This window comes from Pan troglodytes, chromosome X (genome assembly GCF_028858775.2).
Source record: "Pan troglodytes isolate AG18354 chromosome X, NHGRI_mPanTro3-v2.0_pri, whole genome shotgun sequence".
Lineage (NCBI taxonomy): Eukaryota > Metazoa > Chordata > Mammalia > Primates > Hominidae > Pan > Pan troglodytes.
The window spans coordinates 7,601,953-7,614,475 of NC_072421.2; the positions used below are offsets into that span (position 1 = coordinate 7,601,953).

Consider the following 12,523-nt stretch of genomic DNA (forward strand, 5'->3'; position numbering starts at 1 on the left):
CCTGACAATTTTAAGACACAATAGAAATGATCCAGTAAACTACAGTACGATGGCATCAAAAGCACATTAACAATGGGACAAATAAACAGATGCTCTTCTTTCACACAACATGTAAACTTAAACATGCCATTTATTGCGTGTATATATATGCCATCCTGTATGGAGTCTTAGCTTATTTCAACTTCCTTAGTTTGTTGTCCTGGTTCCTGTGTCTCTGTGCTTTTGTTATCTGTTGTATTTGGTTTCCAGTCTGCTGTATCTGTTTTCTGTGAGCCCACTTTGCCCTGTTATTCTCTTTACTTTTCTAGGGGTACAAATCTTGCCCAGCGTAGATGGAGGGTAACAGGTTGGACTAGGGACCATCTTTCTCAGTGGCTGTACACAGTCTACTTTTCTTGATGATGCTGAGAGACCAGAAAGCTCTGACTTCATCTGATGGGGCCTGAATTTGAGCTCCTCATTGCAGACTTACCTGCCTTCTTCCCCTAGATAGCTGGCTTTGCAATGCTGACTTAGGAAGTCTCTTGCTTCAGAGGCACTGAATATTCTCACCCCTTCCCACTGCTGCTTTCCTCCAAGCCCAGTGAGCTCTGGAAGGGAGCCTGACATAGATGGCTGAATTCGCCACTCCTGGCTTTTTACTCTCGGACATATCTGGTACTTTTGTCTGGGGAGGGTCATTGTTTTTGAGCCCCTTCACCATCAGAGTGCAAACTGGCTCTGAGCGAGAGGTCCAGTTTGCTTCTCTGCAGTGTTGGATAACAGATGTGGTCTGAACTGGCAGTGCCAGCATCCCCTGGGAGCTCACTAGAAATGCAGAATCCCAGCTGCCACCCCCAGACTGACCAACTCAGCATCTGCCTTTCAACCAGGGCATCCAATGGTCTAGACCATTGACCCCCTCCTGGGGTATACCAGCTACTTCATTGTGGGGAGGGGGCTTAGGATTATTATTATTATCGTTATTTTATTTATTCGTTTATTTTTTGAGATGGAGTCTTACTCTTTCGCCCAGGCTGGAGTACAGTGGCACGATCTTGGCTCACTGCAAGCTCCGCCTCTCGGGTTCACGCCGTTCTCCTGCCTCAGCCTCCCAAGTAGCTGGGACTACAGGCACCCGCCACTATGCCTGGCTAGTTTTTTGTATTTTTAGTAGAGACGGGGTTTCACCATGTTAGCCAGGATGGTCTCGATTTCCTGACCTTGCGATCCGCCCGCCTCAGCCTCCCAAAGTGCTGGGATTACAGGCGTGAGCCACCACGCCCGGCCAGGATTATTATTTTAATGTAAAGAAGTAGCAAATGTGTTAAGTTTACCAAGATTTATTTTTATTTTATTTTATTTTATTTTTTGAGACAGGATCTCACTGTGTTGCCCAGGGTGGAGTGCAGTGGTGTGAAGTCGGCTCACTGCAACTCCCCTCCTTCCGGGTTCAAGCGATCCTGTCACCTCAGCCTCCCAGGTAGCTGGGACTACAGGTGCCCACCACCATGCCTAGCTAACTTGTGTATTTTTTAGTGGAGACAGGGTTTCACCATGTTGGCCAGGCTAGTCTCAAACTCCTGACCTCAAGTAATCCGCCCGCCTTGGCCTTCCAAAGTGCTGGAAGTACAGGCAGGAGCCATGGCACCCGGCCCTAACATTTAATATTTGTGTGAACACTGGCAAATGTTCTTGTGTCCTGGTCTTTTCTCCAGGTATCCTTGCAGGGAGGAGGGGAGACATCATTGCTCTCAACCATTTTATTTGATTTCAGCATAATGCAATGTACATATTAAGGTAAAGTGTATTTATGGCTTATATTATTTAATTTTTAAATCAACTGTCAAAAAATGGACAGAGGGATTAAAGACATGCCTATGAAAATAATAAAATGTAGCTTCCAGTTAATAACAAGAAAGTAGAAATTCCAGCATCAGCTTTATAGCCTTCACTAATGATTACAGATCATGTTTCATAATATCCGTAATGTTAGTGCCTAAGTAGACACACACTATTCTAAAATAGCACATGTGAAGGGAGGATGTGTGCTCCAAAAATGTGGAGAAGTGAAGCATGTGGTCAGACCTTACCATGCATTCGAATTTCCTCTGTCCTGCCAGGATTCTCACTGACTAGACATGACTGGACATCTGAGAGAGGGGCTCAGGCTTCATCACACCCCACCCTTTATCATCTCATTGTTCTGAGATTTAGGGCTCCTGACTCCAAACAGTTCCCTCCTTGCTTGCCCCTCTCTCCCTTTCTCCTTCCCTCCCTTTCTTTCCTCCTTCTCTCTTTCCCTGTCTTCCTTCCTGTCCTCCTCTTCGACTCCTTCCCTCTCTCCTTCCCTCCCTTCCTTTCCTCCTTCTCTCTTTTCCTGTCTTCCTTCCAGTTCTCCTCCTCCACTCTCTCCCTCTCTCATTCCTTCCCTTCCTTTCCTCCTGTCTTCCTCCTGTCCTCCTCCTTGACTCCTTCCCTCTCTCCTTCCCTCTCTTCCTTTCCTCCTCCTTCTCTCTTTCCCTGTTTTCCTTCCTGTTCTTCTCCTCCACTCTCTCCTTCCTTTCCTCCTTCTCTCTTTTCCTGTCTTCCTTCCTGTCCTCCTCCGTGACTCCCTCACTCTCTGCTTCCTTCTCTTCCTTTCCTCCTTCTCTCTTTTCCTGTCTTCCTTCCTGTCCTCCTCAACTCCCTCCCTCTCTCCTTCCCTCCCTTCCTTTCCTCCTTCTCTCTTTTCCTGTCTTTCTTCCTGTCCTCCTCCTCCTCGACTCCTTCCCTCTCTCCTTCCCTCCCTTCCTTTCCTCCTCCTCTCTTTTTCTGTCTTCCTTCCTGTCCTCCTCCTCAACTCCCTCCCTCTCTGCTTCCTTCCCTTCCTTTCCTCCTTCTCTCTTTTCCTGTCTTCCTTCCTTCCTGTCCTCCTGCTCAACTCCCTCCCTCTCTGCTTCCTTCCCTTCCTTTCTTTCTTCTCTCTTTTCCTGTCTTCCTGTTCTCCTCCTAAACTCCCTCCCCCTCTCCTGCCCTCTCTCCCTCTTTTCCTTTTTTCTTTCCCTCCTGACGTTTCCTCTGGTGTAGCTCCCTCCCTCCAGGACCTGTGAGGGGTTTGTGCACCCATAATGGATACAAATGGGGATGTCAGCAACTTGGGCCTTTGCTGTGTCTTGTACCACATTCACAAAGAGGGGTACCCACTGGCCCTGCCTGCTGAAGCCTCTCTCCTTGAATGGAATCACAGCTGGAGCTCACCACGCAGAGTGCTGAGTGCCATCTCTAATGTGCGCCTTGCGTCGTCTCTGCTTCTGAATAAACCACATGCCCACCTGCAAGGCTCTGAGTTCCTGTCACATCTTATGCAAGTTGCTTAGTGCACTGGTCACTTCTCCGAAGTGTTTATAAAGGCCACATGCTGAGAGTCTGAGATGAAAGAGTGATTAGTTTATGGTTAAAGTTGGCTCATTGTTTCATAGCAACTGTTGTAATAGCCACCAGCCCTCAAATAATTACGATGTACTTACAACTTTATAAATGATCTCTTACTTCATTGACTCGGCAACTTTGCAAGGTAAACAATGGAATTCTTCTTCTTATAGAAATAAAGAAATGGAGCTTGAGGAAAGTCAGGTAGCTTGCCACAAGTCATATACCTGAAAACGATCAGGGTGGAGAGTTCAACCTCTGTTGGTCTTCCTTCCTCAAAAAGAGCCAAAAGGCAAAAACTATCTATTAATATGTTTCCTATATGTTTTCAAAATTTCTTATGTTGTATGTAAGCAATCGGGACCACAACGTGAATAGATAATATCAAAATCAAACACAGGAGTGAATGTGCAAATAAAGGGAAAAAAAGTATTCTAGAAAACACCAGCAAAAAAAAATAAGGAAAAGGAAGCTTCAAAAAATAAACAAGGAACATTTGTTTTCTTCAATTATGATGTCAGTATGGCATGTCAGCGATAACATGGTCCAACCAGTCATTTCTAGGATTGAAATTTTTCTCCTTTATTTTACTTGCACCCAACTCCTGTGCTGCTTGGTGCAAGCTAACATCTGGAGGGAACAGAAAGCTGGTTGCACAGCCTCTCCCTTCAGCTTCCCCATGATCACATAAGCCTGGAAAATGTGCTGAATGAGTCCTTGCCTCCTCAATTCACAGCCATGTGTTCACTTGAAACTCTCCCATTTCTGTGGTCAACGATGGTCTTCCCATTTTTTTTTTTTTAACACAACAGTTCCCAAACTTACTCAACAGGGACCATCACATATGCTCTTTAAAAAGAACATAATATCTCCTTCAAACACACTTTAGAAATACCAGACTACTGTTCAGCATAGGGTCCATTCTGACTTACATTCTGCCTGACCACCAACTTTCTTGAAGCAATCATTCAGTAAGGCTGTGGGATTTTGCCAAGTCAGTGGGACACCAAACACATTGGAAAAGCAGACTAAATTTACAGAGTAAAATTCAGAGAATGAGAATCTTAGGTACCTCAAATAGTTAAGATTTTAAGAATCTTAAAGGGAACAGAATATGTTTATATGTATATATGTATACCATGTATATGTTATATAATATATATAAATAATGGTGTGCATGATTTTTATAAACTTGAGGAAATGCCTTTATATATAACTTAAATATATTTAGTTTGTATATATTCACAAATGTATATGTTAAATATTATATTACAAATAATGCAACTGCATGGCTTTAAGAAAGTTAAGAAGAAAGGTGATTACAGTAGGTTCTCACTTGTTGGTAGGTTTTTGGAAACTGTGACTTTAAGCAAAGCCACATATAACAAAACCAATTTTTTTCTCATCAACTTTATAACAAAATGATGTTGAATGAAACAACCTGCTATATATCGTTCCTCTTAAAGTTGCAATTTCGGAGAATCAGCCAGGTATGGAGGCTCAACGCCTATAATCTCAGCGCTTTGGGAGGCTGAGGCAGGTGGAATGCTTGAGCTCAGGAGTTCAAGACCAGCCTGGGCAACATGGTGAAACCCCATCTCTACAAAAAAAATACAAAAATTAGCTGGGTGTGATGGCATGCACCTGTTGTCCCAGCTACTTGGGGGGACTGAGGTGGGAGGATTGCTTAAGCCTGGGAGGTCGAGGCTGCAGTGAGCTCTGATCATGCCACTGCACTCCAGCCTGGTTGTCATAGTGAGAACCTATCTCAAAAAAAAAAAAAATTCTGAGAATCTATTGACATTGTTAAGTGAGGAGTTATTGTATATATGATTTAAATTTATTACATATATACACACATATAGATGCATGCATGTGTGGGGTTTTTTATTTTTGGCTGGCTCTTGCTTCTCTTTGGATATATGTGTGGTTTTAACAAACTTCAGGTGAAAGGTCTTTATATATAATATATGTGTGTATATATATTTGTATATAATTGCACAAGTTTGAGAGTTGTTTAATAGGCTAAGTGAAGTAGGTGGGTCAAACAGGTACAACACATGTATTTTCTTCTCTTGTGGGCACATTTCAATTGAATATGTTTATTGGCTGCTGTTGTATTAGTGCGTAAACAATAACATTTGGAAGCATCTATTTCAAGTCAATTTCCTAGGGCCATTTAAACCACTCTGAAAGAATCTTAGAGGCAATAGATTTCCATGACTCCTTCCTCCTGGTGTAAACTAGGATGCCAGTTAAAGAAAGGTAGTTTACTAGGACTTGGGTTTTGGTTTAATAATAAGGCTATAACTTGAAACATGGAAATGCAGTATAGCAGGAGAAGGCTGTGATTAAATCTGCTCCTGAAAAATGGGAAGCGAATGATAATTAAAAACCACAAATATGCAAAAATACCTAGAAACTATTCATGATTTTTTGTGTTCCTTCTTTGATCTGCCCCCAACCATGTTCCATGTGACACACATAGGAGGAATTCTGGGGTTTTCCACATGTTTTTGCCCTTTCCTGTGCCATACCCTTTACTTTAATAGACAAGGAGGGGGTCCCCAAACCAGAGATTTGAGAGCACTTTTGGTGTTTTAATGTTTCTAGACTTTATGAAGCTGGCAAATGGCTTGGAGGAGAATAGTTGAGCCCACTGAATGTATACAGAGCTCACTGCTATTTGTCTTGTGCAGTAGTGGATGATGCAATAGGGAGACTATAAGCTGGATTCTGGGGCTCCAGGTCTCTTCCTTCTGCATGGCTAAGAGGAGAACCCTTCTGTGAGCACCGTGTTGCTCTCATCCCACTTGCCCAATTTGCATTGAGATGCTTGTTCCTTGATTCAGGGCCCTAATTATCAAGCCTCGATCTTTGCTCATGCGACTGCTGCCTGTCGAGTCTTTGAGAGTAAGTGTTCCCTTGCTTATCTCTGATTGCATGTGCCCTTCTTCTGTGGGACTCCAGGATTTCCCACCAACAGTCTCTCTAATGGGTTCTTTCTGGGTAGAGGCCCAAGTATGAAGACATGCCCAGTGTTAGCTTGAGGGTTCCTGTGCAATGCCTCTGATGGTTGGCACAGTTATAGGAATGTCAAACATCAGGTAGGTTCAACTCTGAACAATTTCATTAAGCATCTATGTGGATTCATATACCAAAGTCTGTGCTTTTCATGATCTTGAAGCACAGTAATTTTCATAGCTCGTAAAGTAAAATCTTTTCACTTCTGTCTTCTCAAAATTGCCAAAAAGGATCATCCATTTCTTTTGGCCAGGCACCATGCCCTGGGACATTATATCTAATCAATAAAGGGTTATTGATTAGAGGGGCCTGAGATGTATGCTTCTGCCTGGCTTACTGGTGAGAAAGCTGGTGCCCCAAGTGATTAAGCACTTTTTGGAGGTCATACAGCTAGTGGGTGCTGGAATCAGAATGCCATGTCTGTCTGACTCCAAAGTCCTCCATCCACATATCAAGACAAATTATTCTGGGAAATATTTATTGTAACAGGATACTCATTTGACAGCATCGTGAAATGAGATGGAAAAAAATGGCATCCTGTAGGAATTTTCCATGTAGATAACCAGGAACCCTATGGATCTCTGGCCTCACAGCAAGGAGAGAAGTGGGGGCTTATGAAGAGGTTTCTGTGGCATTATAGCCCTGCCTCCTCCCCAGTGGAGTTAGGCTTTCTTTTTTCTTGTTTCCTAAATGAAATAAAAACAAATGACATGGCATGCATCTCTTTTAGCCTCAGTCCAATGTTGAGGCTTCAGCGACACTCCTCAGAGAGGTCGATATTTGATTGTGCATCTCTTGGGGGACCTAGGTGGGTGGCACCTGATCCCTGCCTGATCTGCTCTAGAGACTTCTGATCTCGAGGACTAGGGGGAGTTGATTTAGGTTGCACTTCCAGAGTCCCTCAAACAAATATGCATAACCAGATAACCTTAATGATTTGGACTTTTGCCCCACAAAATCTGCTGGGATGAGGAGGAAACTCCAGCAGAGAGGCACCACTTGAAAACCAGTTGGAGGAAGAGACAACATCGCCCGCATCTCAGGAGTTGCAAATGGGGGTGATCCAGCTGTCCTGGCTTCCAAGAACTTAAGAAAATGCCCTTCAGCTTTGCCTGAAATCTTCACATGACAGGACCAGTGAGAGAAGAACAAACCTTCTGCTCCTTTTCGCCTTCCTTTCCTGCTACTCTCCAGGTGGAGGGATCAGTAACCACAGCAGGGGGAATGAGGGAGGATGACAATTGAGAAAGCCAGAAGCTTCCCCGTGTGTGCCCTCTGTTTCAGGACCATGAAAAGCATGCCTTAGCTGGGGGTAGGGTGGGGAGGAAGGGAAGTCTTACTCTGGAATTAAAGCTGCAGAGATTTAGCCTTTCATTCGACATTTAACTTTGATCTTGAAAGCATTCAGTGACCAGAAACATCATGTGATGTGCTGGAATTTTGACCACTAGCTGGTATAAGACATTTCTGCAATGAGTAAGTTTTACAGAGACCCTGGGAGACAAAACATGGCCTTTTGGTAAAATCCGAGTCGTATTTATTCATGTTAAAATACTTTTCAGGTTTCAGCATGCCCAAATCCTTAGTTATTATTAAGACTAGAAAATGGGCTAACACTGCTACTTTATATATTATTTGAGCGCCTACTGAGAGCCAGAGGCACACAAAATAATTAGAAATAAGCAATTTTTTATTTATAGAAGCAAAGACTCAGATTAGGCTTTTTTTTTTTTTCTTTCTCCCTTTCCTTTTTCCCTAAATGCTGTAAAAACAAACAACACGAGGAAACTAATAAAAGAGAAACACTGGAGGTTATTTTTCCTGGGGTATGATTTTCCCCCAAGGTGTGTGGTCAGAAGACTGCCTGCTGTTTCATCAGCGTTGATGGGACACCTCCCTGCTGAGTGGTAGCCCTGCTCATTGCCCAACCCTGTGGTATTGACACAGAGAATGAATTCCTTGGGGCTCTTGGCACTGTGTTGTATGTGTAACTCACGTAACAAACAGGCTGGCAAGGCTTAGGCGCATCAGGCTCTCCACAGATCATTAAAAACAAAACCCTTGCTCTTCTCATCCTAAAACCACGTCCTATGTTGTTCATCGAAAAAATAATCATCACTGTTTGTCTGTCCCACCCCACCATTATATAGCCTCCCTCTTCTTCCTCAACACATGCTCCCTTTCCTTGCTGCGCACCATGCAATGCAAAATTCAGTGCCTACAGGAAGTGCTCTCCGTGAACTCCTGATTGTTTTCCAGGTTAGGGAGTCAATAGGTGAATAAGAATTGCAGTTAAGTATTCAGGGCTGGCACCCAAAGCTCCTCCAAAGTGATGAGTTGGTGAAGGAAGTCCAGCTTCCCTCTGAGTGATGTTAAAAATGTGTGGGGCACTGGGGGAGAGGAAGGCCAGGTGGAGAAATACATGCAGTTAAATAACTTTTTTATGATAGATTCGCTGATTACTCAGTGATGACTTTATTGCCAATGATGCTCCAATATAACTGCCCAGGCTGTCAAATGATTATTCACACACGATGAGCATTCGGCTGGGATACTTGTCCAATGTGATGGTATGAAAAGCTGTTTGAGATCCTTGAAGGAGACGTACAAAGTGTCTTGAGTCTTCCAGTAAAGAGCCCTCTCTGAAAGCCTTGTAAGAACTGGTGAGTTACATTTTTAATATGATTATTATTTTTTCTTCTCTGCTGCTAAGATATTGGGATACGTGATGACAGAAAATTGCTTACGGGGAATATTTACTTTAGTTGCACTGCTTCAAAGGAAGTCTAAAGGTTTCTATTTATTTCCCTTCCTGGAATAGCCCAAGAGCAGCATGTTAAGAGTTAATTGAATAAGTAGAAGAGCCAAGTCTTTGCTCTGGGAGGCGGAGTTTTAAATTCTCTTCTGTGGGACTGATCAAAGTTTATACATTTTTTATCTGTAGTGTTACATTAAAGAAAATATCTGTAAAACCACCTACAACAATTTATCTAATATGTTTTCATTTGCTCATTTGCCCTGAAACATGGCTGTCTATAAGGAGAAGAAAGTAATTGCCAAATAGTTTGTCTTTGTGGATTAGAGTGGTAGTTTGAAAACACAAGTTTGGTGTAAAGAATACTGGAGTTTAGAGGAAAGAATCCTAAAAGGAAATGAGCAAAGGAAGTGGTGGATTTTGTGCTATAGTTTACACAAAAGAGAAATTAAATCAATTAACCTCATATATGAAAATACTGGACCCACTGCTTCTGAGTTAGATACGATGTCTATGCGGGAGATGTCTTTGCCATCCAATGCATTCCCTGAAAGATTGGCATGATTTTAAGCTTTCAACTTACTGCTTTTCTAAAGGATGAATTTGAGAAGGAATTAACAGTTGTTTCACTCTTTTTCATTGTAAATATACAGATTCAATATCTATAATGTTAATATGTATGTATCCTAAAGAGTGGAAATACGTATCCTAAAGAGTGGAAAAAGAACATACATGCCTACTTCTAGAGGGGCATACACGTAGATCTCTCAGTTTATCCTCAGGACCATGCATGGAGTCAAATGTTTCTTTTTGTTTTTTCTTTTTTTTGAGATGGAGTCTCGACCTGTCTCCCAGGCTAGAGTGCAGTGGTGCGATCTCAGCTTACCACAACCTCCACCTCCTGGGTTCCAGCAATTCTTCTGCCTCAGCCTCCCGAGTAGCTAGGATTACAGGCATGTGCCACTATGCCTGGCTAATTTTTTTTTTTTTGTATTTTTAGTAGAGATGGGGTTTTGCCATGTTGGCCAGGCTGGTCTCGAACTCCTGACCTCAAGTGATCTGACTGCCTAGGCCTCCCGAAGTGTTGGGATTACATGCATGAGCCACTGCATCCGGCTGAAGCCAAATGTTTCTTAACAGGCTATGTTGATTTTAAGATGTGGTGTTTATTACTGCACTTTTTACAGTATACTTGTGTATGTAAGATCATCTCTATAAAAGAACTAGGTTAACTGAAGAATGGGTATGTAGTTCAGAGATCAGTTACTGTTTTCTGAAAATTTATATTAATTGCAGAAAATGAACATCCAAAAACAATTTAACTTTTACAATGCATGCTGTACATAATCTAGTAATTATGAACCAACCAAATGGATGATTTTTTCCCCAAAGAGAGATGCTAAGAAATTCCTTTGATCTCTTTCAAGTAAACTCTCTTATCTTATGAGCAATTATAATGAATTAAGATGTCCAGTTCATGCTTACTTTACTTCTTATCAGAGTATCAACATATTTCATGTACACATCAGTTTTGTCTTCTGTGCCAACCCGAGAAGATTGAGTTGGAGGAATGTTAGAAATAATTTTCACTGAAAATAATATCACTAAAAGTGTTAAAATTATTTTACAGAAAGTTTGCTCCATTTCATGTCATTTACTGTAGGTACTCTTTGTCTCAAGGAACACATGATAATGCTTTACTGAGTACCCTGTGAGTTGGTGTCTATAGTGACATTACTATTTGCCAACTGAGAAATTGCCCCATATTCATTTATAATGAGATTATCACATCACAGCTGATATCAGGAGACAGAAATCTAAAAGCTTTCAGTGCATGAAAAAAAGATAATAATGACTCCTCTTTGCATTAAAAACCTAAATAGTAGATGTTGAGCATCCCTTAAAAGCTTGAATAAAATAAGCATTAAGAGTTTATGGCCAAAAGTCCTAAGCCATGCTTTCTAGACCAGGTTCTGTCACCATTGTTTTGTTTCCATCTTGTCTTCTCCTTAAAATTCGAGCCTTGGTTGGAAATTAACCCCTGTCAAACTTGGCCACTGAGTCAACAAGCACTTCCCCAGTGCCCCAGGGACACAGGTAACAGAGGATGTGGCAATGATGAAGCAGAAGTCCAGTCTCACCTCAGGTGTTTTCTGTGAAGGAAAACAAGCAGTATAAATACTGCAAGTATCAATGTCAATAATAATTAAATGCTTATTATGAGAAGGAAGTGCAGGGCAGAGACTTGGCACAGGGCTAATTAGGAGAAGCACCTTCAACTGTGAGGTCTGGGAGAAAGCCCAGGGGGATGGAACAGAGATGGCTTAGGGTCCCGGGTTCCTCTTGGCGGTTCCAAGACTGGGAGATTTTTAGTTTAGAGATAGAGACTGGGACGTTCTCTTTCACAATGAATTTGTCTATCCAGCGATTCCCCACGGAGGCACTGTTGGTACGTGGGGCTGGGTGATTCCTTGCTGTAGGGGCTGTCCAGTGCGTGGTAGGATGCAGCAACCCACAATATCTCCAGATGTTGCCAAATGTCTCCTGGTAGGTAAAATCATCCTCCCGGCTGACAATCTCTGGCCTGAAATAAGCATTTAAAATGTGTAAGACTGGCCGGGCGCAGTGGCTCACTCCTGTAATCCCAGCACTTTGGGAGGCGGAGGCAGGTGGATCACGAGGTCAGGAGTTTGAGACCAGCTGGGCCAACATGGTGAAACCCCGTCTATACTAAAAAAAAAAAAAAAAAAAATTAGCTGGGCCTGGTGGCGCGCACCTGTAATCTCGGCTACTCAGGAGGCTGAGGCAGGAGAATTGCTTGAACCCGGGATGCAGACGTTCCAGTGAGCCGAGATCACACCACTGCACTCCAGCCTGGGCGACAGAGTAAGACTCCGTCTCAAAAAAAAAAAAAAAAAAAAAAAAAAATGCATGAGACAGAGCTTACTTAGAGCAGGGTTTTTCAACCTCAGCACTGCAGACATTTGGGGCTGGGTCACTCTCTGGTGGTGGCTGTCCTGTGCACCATAGGGTGCTGGGCATTATCCCTGTGCTCCACCCAGCAGATGCCAGCAGCACCTCCCACCCACTGCTAAGTTATAGCATCCAAGCTTGTCTCCAGATATTACCAGATGTTTCTTGGGTTGCAACACTGTCTCTTGTGTAGAATCACCAAATTGGAAACAGATAAGAACTGGCATCTGGGATCACAGAAGAGGTGTGGAGATCACTGTTTTGAGTCTGTTCTCAGCTCTTTTTCCAGCTGGCCAGGCAGCTCTGTGTTTTTGCTAGAGCTTGTCACAGCTGGTTTGACCTGGGTCATTGGGCAAGCATTCCCTGGGTCTCAACTTGTCA

The 12,523-nt window shown here is 42.8% G+C and overlaps 1 protein-coding gene across 3 annotated transcripts in view; it reads left to right on the forward strand.

The window, feature by feature from the left end:
• Nucleotides 1–12,523, forward strand: part of STS (steroid sulfatase) — a 205,907-nt gene that overhangs the window by 3,741 nt on the left and 189,643 nt on the right. The window lies entirely within an intron of this gene.